The 22,153-nt window shown below is 39.5% G+C and overlaps 1 protein-coding gene and 1 pseudogene across 1 annotated transcript in view; both read left to right on the forward strand.

The window, feature by feature from the left end:
* LOC105516272 overlaps positions 1-4,873 on the forward strand; it is a 9,173-nt pseudogene extending 4,300 nt beyond the window's left edge.
* The window catches only part of ANK2 (ankyrin 2, neuronal), a 583,270-nt gene that overhangs the window by 4,363 nt on the left and 556,754 nt on the right, over positions 1-22,153 (forward strand). The gene's annotated exons all lie outside the window — the stretch shown is intronic.

The raw sequence follows: 22,153 nt of genomic DNA on the forward strand, positions 1-22,153 counted from the left end.
AAAAAAAAAAAAAAACCCTGAAAAAATAAAAACAAAATAAAAAACATTTAAAAGATTTAATTCAAAATAAAATTTCAGATTAATTTTTTCCCTGTTGAGATAAATGCTAGGCCCGCAAGAGATTTTTAAAAAATACTTGTTCATTGAATGATAGAACAAATACATAGAACATTACAGTTCTTGCTTATGAGTATAATGAGATTTAAAAGGTAATCCAACGTTATGCTGTTCTATAATGTTATTAGAATGCCCATCTGTTAATTATTCAATCTTATTTTGGTAAGGCTAAGACTCCTATGTATTTGCTTAAAATAATGCAGATATGAATAAATGTCATAGATAATTCACCTGTGTTGATGCTATTTGTAAAAGCAATAAACACAAAATTAGATTGGGTGTTGTTTAATTACAATTTTTGGAAATCTCAAATTCAATACAGGGGCCCTCTGATTATATCCTAGATATGCAATAATCAGTTTCTACTGGTTGAGTATCTCTTCATTGTAGACATTAAACTATAGTGATATATTGGGAGAAATTAGTTCTGGTGGCTTTGAGTGGTTTCAAAAAGAATAATTGGGACACTGTTCTAAACAGCCAGCACTCTCTAGCTCAGAAACAAATGGCTGCATGTGTGACATTTCTAAATGGTGACATCTTCAAGGAACCCTCTAAATGGTTACTTATTTTAAGCTTCAGGTTATGGAGGAAAGAAAAAATTAGGCAGGGGATATTAGTTGTTAATGCTCCTAATATGAATAGACAGAAACTTCAGATAAAGATATCATTTATTTCAAAAAGATGTAACTAAGAGGAAATGCAAAAAAAAAAAAAAATGCAAAGTTCAGTAAAGTAAATAGCTGCTGTACTAATTGTAAATTTCACTCTTTGAGGTCTTGGGTGCCTTTAACCGATTCCATTTAGGCAGAAAGCACAAGCAAATATCTCTTGTAAACAAAGCAACAAATTTAGGTTAATGCTAATGTGTTCACAGCCAGAGCCAAAAGTTTTTCAGGGTTATTATAACACACTGGGCTCTCAGCCCATCCATCTAAATGTCCAAAGTAGACTAAAGTTATGGATCAGCCCATTGTATATACCATCCCACATGAGAGCCAGATGCTACTGTTTACTGTGCTAGTGACTTAGCCAGATTCAATGTGAAATCTGAGATTACTGTTTGGGGTCCCTGGAAGTTACAGATGGATTTTTCTGATCATGGATTTAGGCTTTATACTTCAATCTGTTTTGACTAATGCCGATTTTTTTTAAGGACAATCTTTTAAACCTAATTTATACCCTAAACTTTAGATGGAGAGTTTCTTTATAAAAATTGTGTTCATTTATTGTCTTTGGACCTTGGATGTGTTGTAGGTCTTCAGCATCTATCTATCTATCTGTCTGTCTATCTGTCTATCTATCTATCTATCTATCTATCTATCTATCTATCTATCTATCTATCTATCAAGAGAGGGAGACAGGGTCTTGTTCTGTCACCCAGGCTGGTGGGCAGTGGTGTGATCATAGCTTACTGCAGTCTCGCTCTTGGCCTCAAGCGATCTTCCTGCCTCAGCCTCCTGGGTAACTAAGATTACAAGACGACAGGAGAGTGACAGGACTACAACCATGACAAGTTAATTTTTTAAGTTTTATTTTTGTGGAGACAGGGTGTTGTTCTGTTGTCCATGCTGGTCTTGGACTCCTGGCTTCAAGCAATCCTCCTGCCTTAGCTTCCCAAAGTGCTGGGATGACAGGTGTGAGCCATTGCACCCTGTCTGTAGCATTTTTTTTTTTTCTTTTGAGATGGAGTCCAGGCTGGAGTACTATGGCGCGATCTCAGCTCACTGCAACCTCCGCCTCCCTGGTTCAAGCCATTCTCCTGCCTCAGCCTCCCGGGTAGCTGGGACTACAGGCATGAGCCACCACACCCAGTATTTTTAGTAGAGATGGGTTTCACCATGCTGGCCAGGCTGGTCTCAAATTCCTGGCAAGGTGATCCAGCCACCTCGGCCTCTCAAAGTGCTGGGATTACAGTTGTGAGCCACTGTACCCTGCCTTTAGCGTATTTTCATTGTTTGTTTTGAGGATGGAAAAGAAGCCATGGAATTCTATTGCACAGCAACCACACTAGAAAATGTAATTATAATGCAGATTTTAAGATGATTTGGTAAAAAACCAGTTCTGTATATATTGATTGAGAAAAAGACTATCCACTATCTTAAGAAAATGTGGCACATATACCCCATGGAATACTATGCAGCCATAAAAAAGGATGAGTTCATGTCCTTTGTAGGGACATGGATGAAGATGGAAACCATCATTCTGAGCAAACTGTCGCGAGGACAGAAAACCAAACACTGCATGTTCTCACTCATAGGTGGGAATTGAACAATGAGAACACTTGGACACAGGGTGGGGAACATCACTGGACCTGTCATGGGGTTGGGAGAGGGAGGAGGGATAGCATTAGGAGATATACCTAATGTAAGTAACAAGTTAATGGGCGCAGCACACCAACATGGCACATGTATACGTATGTAACAAACCTGCACGTTGTGCACATGTACCCTAGAACTTAAAGTAAAATTAAAAAAATAACAAATAGTAAATTAAAACAAAGAAAAAAGAAAAAGACTATCCACTGCCCTCAGTTGGAAAGAAAATTTCATCATTCAAGACCCAGTATTATCAGATTTTGTTGACATAGTTAGATCCCTTATCCCTTAACCTTCTCCAATTTGGTTTATGTCCTTTTCATCCAATTAAACTGTTTTTTGAGGAAGTATCACAAGTAATGATAATACTATCAATAGTACTACCAATACTGCAACAGCATCTGTTGTAGGGAAGGAAAGATTTCTTTTCCTCATCCATTGCTAAGTTCATGGCTGAGGCCCCTATAACAAAAGACAGATTAACCAGCGAAAATCTTAAACCAAATTCATTTAATTAATATGTTTACATGACATAAGAGCCTTCAGAAGTGAATACCCAAAGAAACAGGTAAATTTGTACATTTTTGTGCTTAGGGTTGATGAAGAGTAGACAGTTGTGGAAAAGTATGATTGGAAAAAGGAGGTGTGATCTAATGGTAACAAACTGGGGGATTTAGCTGGACCTGTGTGTTTAGATTTGTCTCTGTGTCCCTGTGCCTTTGGAGATAAGAACATTCCTTTCCTCCAGATACAGGGTGGGCACCTCTCCATGAGAGCCTTAATGACTTATTTCACAGGAAGGTCAAAGAATTATTTTTTGGCTTACTTCAGAGGAGAAAGGCAAGAGAAGGTCAGCGAGTAACTTTTCTGCTTCTACTGCTTCCTCAAATGCCAAAGTGCTGTATTTTGGGATAGCACGTCCTGAACCCCATCACTGCTAAGTGCTGAGCACTTTTCATACGCAAGACCCTGCACTAATACTTCACTTATTTATGGACGTTTCATAGATGGTAAGATGAACTTGCCCCAAATGTGTGACTTGTCGTTTGAGAATCCAGTCTGTCTAGACTTTCTAAGTCTAAGGCCTATCTCATAACCTGTTGTTACTGTTTTGACTATAAATTTCTATAGAGTTGTGTAGTCTGTTTTGCTTCAGACTTCAAAACCACTTGTGACATCTGTACCAAACACAGTGACAATGGTCTCATTGCAACCTGCAAAGCCAGTTGTCCCTGGAACAGCAGTAACCCTGTCCCTTCCAGCAGTAACTTCTGAAGAATCTTCAGGTGCAGCTATTTGTCTTCCATCTGTGAAACCTGTTGTTACTTCTGCTGGGACCACATCTGACAAGCCTGTTATTGGCACTCCAATTCAAATCAAACTTGCCCAGCCGGGCCCTGTCCTTTCACAACCAGCTGGGATTCCACAGGCAGTTAAAGTCAAGCAACTAGTAGTTCAGCAGCCTTCAGGAGGCAATGAAAAATAGGTGACCACACTTTCACATTCCTCAGCATTGACCATTCAGAAATCTGGATAGAAGACGATGCCAGTGAACACTGTAATACCTACCAGTCAGTTTCTTCCAGCTTCCATTCTAAAGCAAATTACTCTGCCAGGAAATAAAATTCTGTCGCTTCAAGCATCTCCTACTCAAAAAAATAAAAGAGAATGGAACAACATACTTCAGGGATGAAGATGACATCAGTGATGTGACTTCTATGTCAGGGGTCAAACTTAATGAAGAAAATGCCTGTATCTTAGCAACAAACTCTGAATTGGTTGGCACACTCATTCGGTCATGTAAAGATGAACCATTTCTTTTTATTGGAGCTCTACAAAAGATAATTTTAGACATTGGTAAAAAGCATGACATTACAGAACTTAGCTCTGATGCTGTGAACTTTATCTCCCATGCAACACAGAACAATTACGAGGCCTTCTAGAAAAACTGACTGCAATTGCTCAGCATCGAATGACTACTTACAAGGCAAGTGAAAATTACATCCTGTGTAGTGATACGAGGTCACACACACCTCAGATTTCTTGAAAAGCTGGATCAATTGGAGAAGCAGAGAAAGGATTTAGAAGAAACAGAAATGTTACTTAAGGCAGCCAAGAGTCGTTCTAATAAAGAAGATCCAGAACAGCTGAGATTAAAGCAGAACGCCAATGAGTTACAGCAATTGGAACTTGAACAGATACAGCATAGAGATGCTAATCTCACAGCTCTTGCAGCTATTGGACCAAGGCAGAAGAGACCGTTAGGACTTGAAAGTGAGGACTTAAAAGACAACCTTCTTGCTTCTGGTACATCCAGCCTGACAGTCACCAAACTGTTGCTTCATCCAAGAATCTGCCTCGGGGACTTGATATTTTGTATGGAACAGAAGCAGGAGATGAAGTATTCTCGAGCTCTATACCTGGCCCTTCTGAAGTGACCACTCCACTCTCCATCCAGATCCTTGCTATTTACTGCCAAGGAAGACACAAAGAGTACTGTTGCACTGTTCTCAAATTTCAGTTTCTGGAAAATAATCACCAATACGAAAGAGCAAACGAAGGGAAAAACATTTCATGCTCATGGATAGGAAGAATCAATATTGTTAAAATGGTCATACTGCCCAAATCAATTTACAGATTCAACACTATTCCTATTTAAGTGCCAACACTATTTTTTACAGAACTAGAAAAAGCTATTCTAAAATGTTTATGGAATAACAAAAGAGCCAGAATAAACAAAGCAATCCTAAGCAAAAAGAACAAAGCTGGGGGCATTACCCTGCTCATCTTCAAACTGTGCCACAGGCTACAGTAACCAAAACAGCATAGTATTGGTACAAAGACAGTCACAGAGACTAATAGAACAGGTTAGAGAACACAGAAATAAAGTCGCAAACCTACAACCATCTGATCTTCAACAAAGCCTACAAAAATAAGCATTGGGGAAAGGATTCCCTATTCAATAAACGCTGCTGGGATAACTGGCTAGCCATATGCAGAAGACTGAAACACGACCCCTTTCTTTCACCATATACAAAAATCAACTCAGGATGAATTAAGGACTTCTTTTTTTTGAGACAGTCTTGCTCTCTCACCCAGGCTGGAGTGCAGTGGCATAATCTTGGCTCACTGCAAGCTCCACCTCCCGGGTTCAAGCAATTCTCTTCCTCAGCCTCCCGACTAGCTGGGATTACAAGCGCCCACCACCACGCCTGGCTAATTTTTGTATTTTTAGTAGAGAGGGGGTTTCACCATCTTGGCCAGGCTGGTCTTGAACTCCTGACCTCGTGATCCACCTGCCTTGGTCTCCCAAAGTGCTGGGATTATAAGCATGAGTCACCGTGCCCAGCTGAATTAAGGACTTAAATATAAAATCTGAAACTATAAAAACCCTAGCAGAACACAGAAAGTACAATTCTAGACACAGGCTCTGGCAAAGATGTTATGACAAAGATTCCAAAAACAATTGCAACAAAACCAAAAATTGACAAATGGGACCTAATTAAAGTAAATGAGGTTTGCACAGCAAAGGAAACTATTAACAGAGTAAACAGACAACCTCCATAATGGAGGTTTGCAAACTATGTATCCAGCAAAGGTCTATGTATCCAGCAAAGGTCTAATACCTGGAATCTATAAGGCACTTAAAGCAAAAAACAAACAACCCTATCAAAAAATGGGCAAAGGAGGCTGGGTGTGGTGGTTCACACCTGTAATTCCAGCTCTTTGGGAGGTGGAGGCGGATGGATCACTTGAGGCCAGGAGTTCAAGAACAGGCTGGCCAGTATGGTGAAACCCCGTTTCTACCAAAAGCAAAACAAAAATTAGCTGGGCGTGGTGGTGCTCGCCTGTAATCCCAGGTGTTTGTGGGGCTGAGGCACAAGAATCGCTTGAACTCAGGAGGCAGAGGTTTCAGTGAGCTGAGATCATGCCACCTCATTCCAGCCTGGGTGACAGAGCGGGACTCTGTCTCAAAAATATAAATAAATACATAAATACATAAATAAATAAATAAAGTACAGTTTAAATCCAATGTTTGTTTGTTGGATTTATGTCTAGATAATCTGTCCAATGCTGAGAGTAGAGTGTTTAACTCCTGAACTATTACTGTATTAGAGTCTATTTCTCCCTTTATATCTGGGTGTTTTGGTGTTGGGTACACATACATTTACAATTATATTTATTATATCCTCAGGCCTGGTGCAGTGGCTCATGCCTATAATACCAGCACTTTGGGAGGCCAAGGTAGAAGGATTGCTTTGAGACCAGGAGTTAGACTAGCCTGGGCAACATAGTATAAGCCCATCTCTACAAAAAAAAAAGGAAGGGGCAAAGGACATGGAGAGACACTTCTCAAAAGAGGACACACAGGCGGCCAACAGGCATATGAAAAAAAATTCTCAAAACTAATCATTAGAGATGTGTAAATCAAAACCACAATGAGATATCATCTCACACCAGTTAGAAGGGCTACTATGAAAAAGTCAAGGCTGGGCGTGGTGGCTCACACCTGTAATCCCAGCACTTTGGGAGGCCGAGGCAGATAGATCACAAGGTCAGGAGATTGCGACCATCCTGGGTAACACGGTAAAACCCCATCTCTACTAAAAATACAGAAACAAAATTAGCTGGGCGTGGTCATGGGCACCTCTAGTTCTAGCTACTCGGGAGGCTGAGGCAGGAGAATGCCATGAACCCGGGAGGTGGAGCTTGCAGTGAGCAGAGATCGTGCCACTACACTCCAGCCTGAGCAACAGAGTGAGACTTAGTCTCAAAAAAAAAAAAAAAAAAGAAAAGCAAAAAATAACAGATGCTGGTGAGGTTGCGGAGAAAAGTGAACACTTATACACTGCTGGTGGGAATGTAAACTAGGTCAGCCACTATGGAAAGCAGTTAGAAGATTTCTCAAAGAACTTAAAAGAGAGCTACCCTTTGACATAGCATCTTATCACTGAGTATATAACCAAAGAAACATAAATTGTTCTACCATCAAGTCATATGCAAACATATGTTCATTGCAGTGCTGTTCACAATAGCAAAGACATGGAGTCAACCTAAAAACCTATCAACAGTGGACTGGGTAAATAAAATGTGGTACATACACAACATGGAATACTACACAGTCATTAAAAGGAATGAGATCATGTTCTTTGCAGCAATGTAGATGGAGCTAGAGGCCATTATACTAAGCAAATTAACACAGTAACAAGAAACCAAATACCAGATGTTCTCATTTATAGGTGGAAGCTAAACGTGGAGTACAAATACACATGGACACAAAGAAGGGAACAGTAGACACTGGGGTCTACTTAAAGGTGGAGTGTGGCAGGAGAGTGAAGATTGATACTTTTCGGTTACTGTGGTTACCTGGGTAACAAAATAATCTATACACCAAACCCCTGTAACATGCAATTTTTTTTTTTTTTTTTTTGAGACAGTCTCATTATGTCACCCAGGCTGGAGCTCAGTGCCACAATCTCAGGCCACTGCAACCTCTGCCTCCCATGTTCAAGCAATTCTCCTGTCTCAGCCTCTTGAGTAGCTAGGACTACAGGCATGAGCCACCAACACCTGGCTAATTTTTGTATTTTTAGTAGAGACGGGGTTTCACCATGTTGAGCAGGCTGGTTTCTAAATCCTGGCCTCAAGTGATCCTCCTACCTTGGCCTCCCAAAGTGCTGTGATTACAGGCATGAGCCACAGCACCTGGCCTATAAGATGCAATTTACTTACATACCAAACCTGCACATGTACCCCTAAAACTGAAATAAAAGTTGGAAGAAAAAAAATAGATTTGGCATCGTTTTACAGTCACAAAATTATTTTATTTTGCCCTGGAAAGACTGTTGTTTCTTCATATTGTATACTCTGTGCTTACTAAAACATTGTTGATATGGATAAAAGCAGAGTCATTCAAATTGTAAAGTTATTTGTAGAGTAGTACTGCAGAATTTTAAATACCTCATCCTGATATTGTATGATATTCAATTTCAGAATAAACTAAGTCCTGTAAGAACATTTGGCCCAGATGTTACTAAAAATAATTGTTGCTCTAAAATTTCACACAGAGAATAACATTCCATGGTCTTCTACTGTTATGCACTTATTGCTTCATTTTTCCATTTGGGATTGAAAAGGAGAAATTTAGAAAAATATTTTAAAATGATATATATTCTTGCTTTATAACCTCCAATATTCCGCTTCAGTTAAATCTAAATTGTTGTAAAGAGACAACTGTATACTTGTGTTTAACCACTCATCTGTTGAAAGTATTTAGAATTTAAGTTGGAAAGAGACAAGTCCACCTAAAGACAGATAGCAGGTAGTGTACTGTATGTTAGGACATGGAGCTAGGATAGGATGGAAGGACAGGAAGTGATCTGCAGCAGCTGGATGGGAAGACTAGCTTCATTTGGACATGTAACAGTTTGAAAGGTGGTCTTACTTTCGGTTTGAACCAGAAGAGAAACAGAAAGAGGCTTGGTTGTTCTGATAGTGAAGGAAATTCCTTAGAAGTTCTACTGAAGAAAGCCTTGGAATACAGAATTATAAAAAGTTTTAAACAGAATAAGCCAAACATGAGGTAGTGGGTAAGGGGAGGAAATAATACGCTGAAATGCCAATCTTTAGACCACAGTAGCTCTAAAATCTAGAGCACTAGAATATTGGATTGGACAGACAGCTGGCTGGAGATGTCTGATTTTAGACCTGTCAGGGCAATTTTTGCAAGATAAATCTGATAGGTCAAAATTAGAGTAGTTTAAGCACTGACTACTCTGATTTACACTTAATGATTAGTTTTGATGATCTACGATGCACCTAGGTGGCTGTATATTTTTTCCTTTAATTTATGAATGATTTGTGTTTTAAAATACTTAATAGACTGTCCCAAATTCGAAAGGTACAAAAGGATAAATAAGTCTTTCTTTATCCCTGGTGCTCCAGTTCTCCTCCTGAGAGACAACTGCTGTTTTTAATTCCATGTGTGTCTTCCGAGTATATTGTATACCTATATATATACATAGATATAACTTTTAAAACACTAATTGTAACATTCTACATATACTATTCTGTGCCTTTTTCCATTTAACATGTCTTCAAGATTATTCTCTGTCAGTACATACAAAGTTGCCTTATGCTTTAAAGAAATGTTTCATTATGAAAAAGTTCAGACATACACAAAACTAGAACGTATAATGGATCCCCAGGTATCCATTACCCAGTTCAACACATATATCAATATTTTGACGTTCTTACTATGTATTAGATGATATTAAAAATTATTAACTTTGTTAGGTGAGATAGTGGCTTGGTGGTTATATTTAAAAAACGTTCTTAGAGAAGCATCTGGAAATATTTATGACTGAAATATGTTCTCTGACGTTTGAGATTTACTTTAAAATACACCAGAAGAAAAAAGTATGTGTGGAAGGAATAGCTTAAACCAAGATTGGCAAAATGTTGAAGTTAAGTGCATGCAGATTCATTATATCATTTTCTCTGCTATTGTGTGTGTTAGAAAATTTCTATAATAAGAAATACATTTGCCAATCTGGTTCCATCTATAGCTCTCCCCTTTTTTGGAAGTATTTTAAAGTGAATCCTAGATATTATGTAATTTCACCCATAAATACTTCTGTATGTATTTCTAATATTATAAGGGCTTAAAAAAACACTACAAAGCCCTTATCACATCTCAGAAAATTAACGGTAATTCTTAGTATAATCCAATATCCAGTCAATTTTCCAATTGCTCTGATTTCCTCCAAAATGTCTTTTTGCAGTTGCATTATTTAAGAGTCAAATTAGGTTCACATATGGCATGTCTTAGGTCTTTCTTGATCTTTAATAATCAGACATTATAAAGAATCAGATCTTTAAAAAACAGACTCTTATTTCATTGAGAAACTGGCTTATCTGTTCTGTAGAAGGCCCCACCTTCCGGATTTTTTTTTTTTTTTTTTTTGAGATGGAGTCTTGCTCAGTCACCAGGCTAGAGTGCAGTGGTGTTACCTCTGCTCACTGCAACCTCTGCCTCCTGGGTTCAAGTGATTCTCTTGCCTCAGCCTCCTAAACCACCACACCCAGCTAATTTTTGTATTTTTTTTTAGTAGAGACGGGGTTTCACCATGTTGACCAGGATGGTCTTGATCTCTTGACTGATCCACCTGCCTCAGCCTCCCAAAGTGCTGGGATTACAGGCATGAGCCACCACGCCCAGCCCACCTTCTGGATTTGACTGGTTGTTTCCTTCACGTGTGGTTCAACTTGTTCCTCTATCCCTTATATTTGAGTCTTGATTAGATTCACTTTCAGTATATTGCCAAGACTCCTTCATAGGGGGTGCTTGTTCTGCTGTATCATCTCAGGAGGCCCACTGGTCTCATGTTTCACTTTGAGTGATACTAAGATTTAGGAGAGGATTTGGGTGGTGTCAGCCTCATCTGCCATCAACATTTCACTTGATGTTTTTGGCATGCAGTGATTATTAATGACTAAGTCCATTATTTCATTAGGGATTACAAAACAATTTTTATTTTTATTTTATTTTAGTTTTTTTTTGAGATGGAGTATCACTCTCTTTCCCAGTCTGGCGATCTCGGTTCACTGCAAGCTCCGCCTCCTGGATTCATGCCATTCTCCTGACTCAGCCTCCCAGATAGCTGGGACTACAGGCGCCCGCCACCACGCCTGGCTAATTTTTTGTATTTTTAGTAGAAACGGGGTTTCACAGTGTTAGCCAGGATGATCTTGATCTCCTGACCTCGTGATTCACCCACCTTGGCCTCTCAAAGTGCTGGGATTATAGGCGTGAGCCACTGTGCCCGGCCACAATTTTTAAATTCTTACATTCTGTTTATACTTATTACTTGGAATTGTTCTGCAAAGAAGTTTCCCTCATAACTATTTGATAAACCAAAGTATACAGTTGACTTATTCTTTTTAAGAACCACATAGCATTTTATTGTTCTATAATTTAATTGGTCCTCTATTATTTAAAGTATTTATTCTTTTTGGTTTGTTTACATTTTTTTCCAACTGTATTTTCTCATATACTTATGCATTTACAATGAATAGTAAACTATATAATTTTATAGTTACATTTTAATGGAAAAATAATTATCAGACTTTTTCTCTCTGTGTGTATGAATTTAGTATAAATATAAGAGGCCAGACCTGTATTTTAACCCTTAGTTGGTTATTTATTTATCACATGATGATGAGTAAATTATCCTTTCTTTTTTCTTTCTTTCAATTTATTATTTGAAAGCCTCATTTTCTTAATTAATATACTGAGAATAATAACCAATTTCCAGAGTGTTTTAAGGATTAAATTAAAAAACTATCAAAATGCTTGGTAAAGTTCTTAGCATAGAGTAAGTGCCCACTAAAATGAACTTTCTGCTAAAATTTGAGAGATACATGGAATAGCACATGCAAATTCTATTGGATAGGGCTTAGCAAATAGATGTTCAATAAATAGTGCCACTTTTCTCCATTTCTTAATTTTTCCCCAATCTGAGTAGTGGTGAAGATTACTTTTTTTCCCTAGGCTGTTTTCAGGAGTAATAAATAAATAAACCTTAGGTGCCCTGAGTTTTTTGCTGTGAAAGATCATTCTTCTGTTGGCCTTTATGGAGACTTACCTGGAATTGCTGGGTCACGGCTTTCTATCCTGGGAGGCTGATATGGTTTGGCTTTGTGTCCCCATCCAAATCTCATCTCAAATTATAATCCCCACGTGTTGAAGGAGGGACCAAATGGGAGGTAATTGGGTCATGGGGCAGTTTCCCCCATGCTGTTCTCATAATAGTGAGTGAGTTCTCATGAGAGCTGATGGTTTTAAAGTGTGGCACTTCCTCGCTCTCTCCCTCCTGCCACCCTGTGAAGAAGGTGCCTTGCTTCCCCTTCTGCCATGATTGTAAGTTTCCTGAGGCTTCCCCAGCCATACAGAACATCTTTTACTTATAAATTACCCAACCTCAGGTAATCTTTACAGCAGTGTGAGAAAGGACTAAGAAAGAGAATTGGTACCAAGGTAATGGGGCACTGCTATAATGATAACCTGAAAATGTGGATGTAACTTTGGAACTGGGTAACAGGCAGAGTTTGAAAGAGTTTGGAGTGCTCAGAAGAAGACAGGAAAATGAAGGAAAGTTTGGAACTTCCTAGAGACTTGTTGAATGGTTTTGACCAAAATGCTGATAGTGATATGGACAGTGAAGTCCAGGTTGAGGTGGTCTCATATGGAGATAAGAAACTTACTGGGAACTGGAGTAAAGGTCACTCTTCCCATGCTTTAGCAAAGAGACTGGTGGCATTTTGCCCCTGCACTAAAGATGTGTGAAACTTTGAACTTGAGAGAGATGATTTAGGGTATCTGGCAGAAGAAATTTCTAAGCAGCAAAGCATTCAAGAGGTGACCTGGTTTTTCCTGAAAGTGCACAATGATATGTGCTCACAAAGAGATGACTTGAAATTGGAACTTATGTTTAAAACGGAAGCAGAGCATAAAAGTTTGGAAAATTTGTTGCCTGACCATATGGTAGAAAAGAAAAACCCATTTTCTGGGGAGAAATTCAAGCCAGATGCATAAATTTGCATAAATAATGAGGAGCCAAATGTTAATCACCAAGAAAATAGGGAAAATGTCTCCAAGGCATGTCAGAGACCTTCAAAGAAGCCCCTCCCATCACAGGTGCAGAGGCCTAGGAGGATAAAATGGTTTCAGGGGCCAGGTCCAAGGCTGCTCTGCTCTGTGCAGCCTTGGGACAGGGCACCCTGCATCCCAGCAGCTCCAGTTCCAGCTGTGGCTAAAAGGGGGCCCGTGTACAGCTCAATCTGTTGCTTCAGAGGATGTAAGACCCAAACCTTGGCAACTTCTATGTGGTGTTGGGCCTGTGGGTACACAGAGGCAAGAGTTGAGGTATGGGAACCTCTGCCTAGATTTCAGAGAATGTATGGAAATGCCTGGATGTCCACACAAAAGTCTGCTGCAGCTGCAGTGGTGGAGCCCTTATGGAGAACCTCTGCTGGGGTAATGCAGAAGGGAAATGTGGGTTTGGAGACCCCACACAGGGTCCCCACTGGAGCACTGCCTAGTGAATCTGTGAGAAGAGGGCCATCGTCCCCCAGACCCAAGAATGGTAGATCCACCAACAGCTTGCCCTGTGTGCCTGGAAAAGCACAGGCACTCAATGTCAGCCCATGAAAGCAGCCTCAGGGTCTGTAACCTGCAGAGCCACAGGAGTGGAGCTGCCCATGGCCTTGGAAGCCCACCCCTTGCATCAGCATTCCCTGGATGTGAGACATGGAGTTAAAGGAGGTTATTTTGGAGCTTTAAGGTTTAATGACTGCCTGGCTGGGTTTTGGATTTGTGTGAGTCCTGTGGCCCCTTTGTTTTGACCAATTTATCCCATTTGGAATGGGAACATTTACCCAACGCCTGTACCTCATTGTATCTTGGAAGTAACTAACTTGCTTTTGATTTTACAGGCTCATAGGCAGAAGGGACTTACTTGCCTTGTCTCAGATGAGACTTTGGACTTAGACTTTTGAGTGAATGCTGGGATGAGTTAAGACTTTGGGGGGCTGTTGGGAAGGCATGATTGGTTTCAAAATGTGAAAATGACATGAGATTTGGGAGGAGCTAGGGGTGGAATGATATGGTTTAGCTCTGTGTCCCCACCAAAATCTCATCTTGAATTGCAGTCTCCACATGTTGAGGGAGGGACATGGCAGGAGGTGGATCATGGGAGCAGTTTCCCCTATGCTGTTCTTATAAGAGTGAACGAGTTCTCATGAGAGCTGATGGTTTTAAAGTGCTGCACTTCCTCATTCTCTCTCTCCCTCCTGCCACCTTGTGAAGAAAGTGCCTGCTTCCCCTTCCCCTTCTGCCATGATTGTAAGTTTCCTGAGGCCTCCCCAGCCATGCAGAACTGTGAGTCAATTTAACCTCTTTTATTTATAAATTATCCAGCCTCGGGTAGTATCTTTACAGCCATGCGAGAATGGACTAATACAGAGGCCCTGCTGCATACTGGGAAATGCCTGCTTTTCAGGCAGTCCCAATCTGGAAAGGCTCAGGTGGAATGCAGATAGCACTTCTTTAACTCTGAGTTGTGGAACTAGAGTGAATGTTCCTCTTCTTCTCTGTCTTGGCCTTCCTACCTCATCCTTGGTTTCCAGTTCATTTTTAGGATTAGAAAGTTATTCTAACAGGCCGGGCGCAGTGGCTTATGCCTGTAATCCCAGCAGTTTGGGAGGCCAAGGTGGGTGGATCACCTGAGGTCAGGAGTTCAAGACCAGCCTGGCCAACATGGTGAAACCCCGTCTCTACTAAAAATACAAGAAATTAGCTGGGCATGGTGGCTCATGCCTGTAATCCCAGCTACTCGGGAGGCTGAGGCAGGAAAATAGCTTGAACCCAGGAGGCAGAGGTTGCTGTGAGCCAAGATCATGCCACTGCACTCCAGCCCAGGTGACAGAACAAGAGTCCATCATCCATGTCAAAGAAAAAAAAAAGAAAAAAGAAAAAAATTATCCTGATAAAACTCTAAATCTGTATTACTTCCAGTACTCTGTCTAAACCCACTGTGGGAATTAAAGCTAAACAGAATTATGAACAATTATTGTTTCCATGAAACACTACTTTAGAATGAATGGCACTTGCTTTACAGTTGATATGCTAAATTATCTTTTCTAGTAACTCATAAGAATTCCTGTTTCTCCTGTGCCTTTGGTATTTCAGTTTCTCATAGGTTCTTCATCTTTGTAACATCTTAGGCCTTAGCTTTAGTCGTCAACTTTCCCCTATCAAATAATGGCCAATGTTTCCTCTTTCCTCAATGGACTTCTGGCATCTTCTCTTCTGTTCATTTCTCCCTTTGTTTTGTAACCTTTCCATTCTCAGAAGCACCATCTGTCCGTGAAGACATTTTGCACCCCTTGTTTGGTGATACTTTGTCCATGTGACGGATAAAGCTAGCCTTTCTCAGCATTACCTCATTTCTTTTTCCTACGTTTCTAGGTAATAGCTGACACACACTGTCCTTTCATTCACAGGTCCCAGTTTTAAAACATACAGAAGGCAGAAAGGTTAACTGATTTGAAAATAGGTGTTGAAGATAATATAGAGTCAGCACTGCAGACTGGAAAAGAACAATTGTCTCCCTGATGCTTAGGATCAGGCTTTTTGTTTTGTTTTGTTTTTCAGTGAAATCTGCTGAAGGAGCATACACATATTTTAGTGACAGCCTGGAAAACAAGAGACATTTTTGGTCATTCTAGTGCATTCCTTCGGTCTATTTTGATGTAAGGTTATTATGAATATGTGCTGAGTCTTTAAAGAGTAGATGATGCCAAATATTTTGACAAATTTGAATGGTTTTCCTAAAATATTAAGGTGTGGTTTGGATAAAATGAATGCTATTCTGTGTATTAATTCAGATTTGGAGCATCAAAGACTGTCACAAAATGGCACTGCTTCTCAAATAAAAGGTGAAGTGTAAAGTAAAGGAAAAACATCAAAGAATAAGGAAGCGGCTTATTTTTTCAATTGTTTTACAATTAATCCATGATAAGTCAGTTCAGATTTCAATGACCAGCTTTAAGGCAGTAATGATCCATGTCTGTTCTCTATCCTGGGTATAGAGATTTTTTGATTGAAGGATGACTTTAAAAAGAATTATAAGCAACAGTTGAAATTTTGCCTTGCACATTCTGTGTACCACATTTCTCCTTCAGTGAAAAACCTCTTAAAAATGCCTACTTGTAATCTTTCTCGGCCAGGTTTGTACTCTTCTGTATGTTGAGCTATGGCCTATTGTTTCCATTCATTTGATAATAATTGTTGTGATTCATCCGATAATAATTCATTAAGCAGCTACTATATTGCTAGGTCTTGTGCTATGTGCTGGAGGCACGAAGATGAGTAAGACATGGTCCTGGTCCCTGTCCTTCCTCTAACAGCAGGCTTTAGATCAAACATCTCTGCTTGAACGAACAGGCTTTCCCAGTGTGGTGTGTAGATCAACTGCATATTCAGCTACTGGATCAGAATCTTGGGATGGGCTTAGGAATCTGCATTTTTGTCTGATGATTCTTATGCACTGGCCTAGGACATAGTAGGAGTGAGGTGGTTAATAGGGAGATACAGTGATATGTGATACAGCTCATTCCTCAGAGAGAGCTTCCATTCAGCTTTAATATTTTTGTGAGTTTCCTCAGGAGGGGAACAATTTGCCTGGCTTGAAGGTTACTTTGGAGGTGGCAGGCTGAAGTGCTACTGTAAGTTCTGGAATGGTGCTAATTCTGTCCTCCAGAAAATCAGTTCTGGATCAAGGGGCAGATTCTGGGTTAGGTTGGGAATGCTGGATGGGAGGATAAGGGTCAAGGGTTTATATACCCAGAGGGTCCATAATGTAGCCCCTGGGGTGTCCAAAGAGGAAACATATAGCTGACAGCTAATACCATTAGGATTCATTTAGGGAGGGAAAAATGCAAAGATAAAACAATAAGAGTTAACACATATACAATGTCTTATATGCCTAGGTGCTGTGCAAAGCACTTTACATAAATTAATTAATCCTAATAATAATCCTATGAGGTGGGAGGTGGGTCTAGTACTATCATCCTCATTTTACAGATAAGGAAACAGAAGTTAAGTAATTTTCTCAAAGTCACACAGCATAAGCCAGGATTCCAACCCAGGGAGTGTGATGCAGAAGGTGAGCTCATTCAGCTGCTTCTTAGAAGCATCATCATTTAAAATGCAGACAGTATAGTGGGGGTTTAAACTCACACCTTTCCTACTGTTATACTTGAGTATCCATATGTTTCAGCTTTTCACCAAAATAATACTCTCCCTTCCCCATAGGCTACACAAGGAACACTTCTGAAAGTCCTGAAAACTGCCCTCTTAAATGCCTTCAGTACTGGTTTCTTCTGTTTTAGAGAAGAAATTACACCCTTCCTTTTGCTGTTACCTTGTAATCTAGATGCATATGAAAAGCCCCTTTACAGCAGATCTGGTCCTTCAGTGCCTGAAGTGAAGACTGGATGCACTATTTTTAGAGACAAAGCCACAAGATCTCAGTCTTTAAACAAGTGTGGATACAAGAAAACTCACAGTGCATATTTAGAAGGCTGAATAACTTTTCAGTTTCTTTTTTAAAATTTTAATTGCAGATTGGGTGTCTGAAGACTTTCATGTTGTATGTTCAGTAAATATGGGTCATTAATAGAAAGCTGAAAAAATGCTAACAAGGGAAAATACATTTGAGGCGAGTCTGAGTTTCCAACAAGGAGAGTTATTTGACTTGAGTTCTTTTTCAGGAGCTATGTAACGTTATTACATATTGAGCTGATGATAGACATCTGGCATGCAAACAGATCTGAAGGTGTATTGAATTAGAAGGAAACCTGTGGACTGTGAGATGGTTCTCTCTTATTTTGTAGAATGAAGAGTGAGAGGCTGCCATTTCTTGGAAATTATGCCCAAATGGCCTGACAAGTTGGGCTTTATCCTGGCTTCCTTGTTTGGAGAATTAAACCCACAAGACATTAGCTTACTGACCGAATCATTCTTAGGTATAGGTTTGCTTCATAAACTCTTATTCTTTTTTTTTTCTTTTTAAGATAGAGTCTCGCTCTGTCGTCCAGGTTGGAGTGCAGTGGCGCGATCTTGGCTCACTGCAGGCTCCGCTTCCCAGGTTCACACCATTGTCCTGCCTCAGCCTCCCGAGTAGCTGGGACTACAGGTGCCCGCCACCACGCCTGGCTAAATTTTTTGTATTTTTTTTTTAGTAGAGATGGGGTTTCACCGTGTTAGCCAGGATGGTCTCGATCTCATGACCTCGTGATCCACCCGCCTCGGCCTCCCAAAGTGCTGTGATTACAGGTGTGAGCTACTGCACCCAGCCCAAATTATTTTCAATGTTGACAAATATCTGGTGCTTCTCTTAAAATAACATTCCCACTGAAGAAAGCAATACTTCAAACCTCTGAAAAATAGAGTAATGATTCGTAAGAGTTATTCCTTTAACTTAATCCAGTGATCTCCAACCTTTTTGGCACGAGGGACGGGTTTCATGGATAACAATTTTTCTATGGACTGGGGGGCGAAGAATGGCTTCGGGATGAAATTGTTCCACTTCAGATCATCAGGCATTAGTTAGAGATTTTCCTAAGAAGCCCGCAACTTAGATCCCTTGCATGTGCAGTTCATAATAGGGTTCGTGCTCCTATGAGAATCTAATGCCACCACTCATCTGACAGGAGGTGGAGCTCAGGCCTAAAGCTTGCTGGCCCACTGGCCGCTCACCCCCTGCTGTGCGACCCGGTTCCTATTGGGCCACGGACTGGGGATTGGGGACCCCTGCCTTAATCTATTGAGCAATTATATTAGTTTCTTGTTGCTGCTGTAACAAAGCTCTATTTAAGACAACACACATTTATTATCTTACAATCTAGAGATCAGAAATCCCAAATGAGTTTCACTAGGCTAAACGCGAGGTGCCAGCAGGGCTGTGGGCTCTCTGAAAGCTCTAGGGAGAATCTGTTTTCTTGCCTTTTCCTCTAGTTGCCTGGGGACAACCATCTTCAAAGCACACCACTCCAATCTCTGGTTCTGTTGTCACATCACCTTCTCCCTCTTTGACTCTCTTGCCTTTCTCATATAAGGAGCCTTGTATTACATTGGGTCTACCTGGATAATCCAGGATAACCTCCTCATCTCAAGATCCTTAATTTAACACACATGCAAAGTCCTGTTTGCCATATAAAATGACATTTAAGGGTTCCAGGGATTAGGAGATGGACATGTTTGAGGAGTTGGTGTTATTTTGCCTTCATGGAGATGTACAACTCAGATTTGCTAAAAGATTTTGTGTACTAGAAATTTATATTAAATTAGCACTTCTCCCTCAACTCTCTTTCTGTTTTCATCCCAATTACCCAGAGCTCCATTAAGATCTCACATTTGATTTATCTGAGAACTCCCAACATCGGTATGAGGAGGCTGCGAGAACAACATTTTCCAGACTGAAACTCCAGTGGCCCAGCAATGTTAGGAGGAGTTCTACGTTAAAAAGTGTTCTGATGTAGATAAGATTAAAAAGCATTGTATGTGCCATTCCACCCACCTTCATCTTTAATACACATTAGCATATGGAAAAGGTACTGAGAATTCTTTTTATTGTCTGTGATTCCCAAGTGTGTTTTAAAATGATTTTTTTTCTTTTTCTCTCTTTTTTAGAATGCTTATGGATTACCTCAAGGAATACCAATGCATTATGTTTGAGAAATGTTGCCCTTAATGTGTTATAGTTTTTCATTCTAAAACTTAACTAGGTTACCCTGAAAAAATAAATACAGAAAGCATATTGGAGCTGATTCTAAATATCTTCTAAATGACAGCTCTCCTATTTAATCTTCCTTCTGCCTATGCAGAACTTAGGTTTTTTTGGACTTTAAAACAATTGACTTTCAAAACCTAATTCTATGAAAACCTTGGTTCTATAAATAAATATTTAGAATAATGTTATATGCATACAACAATTTTGTGCTACACAACACAAAATTGTTCTGAAAAAGTAAGATAATCTTTTGAATGTTTTTCAAGATACGCGGAAAAATGTACTATTATGAGTAGTATGTCAGAATCACAGGACTGGAATGTATCTTAAAAAGTTGTATTCACCATTTTGCTATTTTGAGAAGGTAAAGTGGTCTAGAATGGTACTTAATAACTTATATGATTCACCTGACAGCCCCTGACAATGGTGTGAAGAGGAGCCTTAGCCTTCTCCCCTGGTTTCATGATTGGACAACCCTTAGCATAGGTTGGCAATGCAATCTTTGCCAGATAAGACTTTCTTTGCACCTTCCTTGTCCCTTTCTATGACAACGATTGTATTTTATCATACATTGTTACTTACATGTTATGGCTTATCTGCCCAAAGTAAAGCTCTTGAAGGCAAGGGCCATAACTGTACCCCTCATGAGGCCTGGCTTTTCCCTTAGCATGAACTGTGCCAATGTTTGCAAATGAGTGACTTAGGATGGAAATTTTAGCAATATCAGGTGCGTTCTTCAGTCATCCATCATTTGATCCATCCATGTACACTTTTTTCTACTTAAAATTTAAGAAACTCACAAAAATATATTTAGAATAAGGAGAAAGCTAAATCAAAATAGGTAAAATACCTAAGGCAAAGGAAAGACAAGGTTTGGAAAGTAAAATGGATTTAGGAGTGAGCCTAGTTCTTAAAAATATCTGTCATACAATTTTATGCATCTTTAGGGGGAGGACATTGTTTGGTGTTAAGCTTACTAGGAGCCAGTGAAGAAAGCAATTGGTTATTTGATTTTTAGTATCCATAAAATTATGATGTCAGTTGCTCACATGAATCATAGCTATTCCTGGAACCAGGATCAATGAGAAATTCCTCTCATGGGATATCAGAAGGAGTTTGCTGTCTAATATAAGGAATAACGTAATAACGTATTCAAGTCATCTTTACACCAAGCACAGCAATATATTTCAGAGAGAAATTTCTTACATCAGCCTTGGTTTATATGATAGTATCCCCACTGTGATAACGTAACTTAAATAAGAAGTACAGCTGTAGAAAGGAGTAGACATTGGTTCATAAAAATCCTTCTATGCTAACAAAATTGCAAAACACTTATCAAACATTTTTATTTTGGTAAAATCTGTACTTAAAATATAAGTATAAAATTTCACTAGCAAGTAAAAGAATGTGGAGTAATGCAACATATATTGCCTAATTATTAGAATAAATAAATTGTAATCAACTAGTATAATCCATTTTCTGAGGTTGGGGCTCAAATATTGATGAACATTATCTACTTCGGTGTTTTTTTGCCTTTTCCCTGCATATATAACTTCAGGATGCAGCAAATAGAACTAGTTTTTAAACAACAGGGACAAAGCTAGTTAAATATAGAATAGATTTCTTCCTTAGGTTGCAATTTAAGCTTCTTAGTAGAAGGAAACTGACTCTAGTGAGATTTCATAGACACCAATTATCCCAGAAAATGATGACCTAAGAGGAAGGTGTGAGAATAGTAACCAATTAATGAAGGGCAGATAGCTGGAGCCCTCTCCTGGGGATGGGAAAGTTGAATGGAAGTGTTCTAACTGCAGGGATGTGATAGATGGAAACCGTGTGTCTTCTGGGAAATTAACTGCCATTCACTTCCCTTCCTTTGTGTCTGTGTGGGTTTAATATTGCCATCATGTAATAGAGGCATCACCAATGTTAGTTTGAAAATGCCTGTCAACGTACGAATATTTACTAAAAAAGAGTTTACAGAAATATAGATTCTCAGGTTATTTTTAAATGTTGGTGATTTTCTTGGGATGTTGTCTTCACGTTGGTGGTTCTGGGGTAGGATCAAAACTTACCTTGACTTCCTTCCTTATTTCTGGTGTTATGACTGATGGGCATGCCCAACCAGATCCAGGACAGTAAATACGTCCTCTTATTTGGTTTCTAATTCCTTTGAGTTACCATGGCTTTACTTTGCCTCACACTTAGGAATTTGGGCAAACCTGTATATGTTTTTCTCCATTTCTTCTTACTTCTTGAAGCAGTGGTCTTTCCTAACTGAATCTGCTTCTTTCCTTCCTATTAAATTTCTTTCTTTCTTTCTTTCTTTCTTTCTTTCTTTCTTTCTTTCTTTCTTTCTTT

The sequence above is a fragment of the Colobus angolensis genome, unplaced genomic scaffold, assembly GCF_000951035.1.
Source record: "Colobus angolensis palliatus isolate OR3802 unplaced genomic scaffold, Cang.pa_1.0 Scaffold279, whole genome shotgun sequence".
Classification (NCBI taxonomy): domain Eukaryota; kingdom Metazoa; phylum Chordata; class Mammalia; order Primates; family Cercopithecidae; genus Colobus; species Colobus angolensis.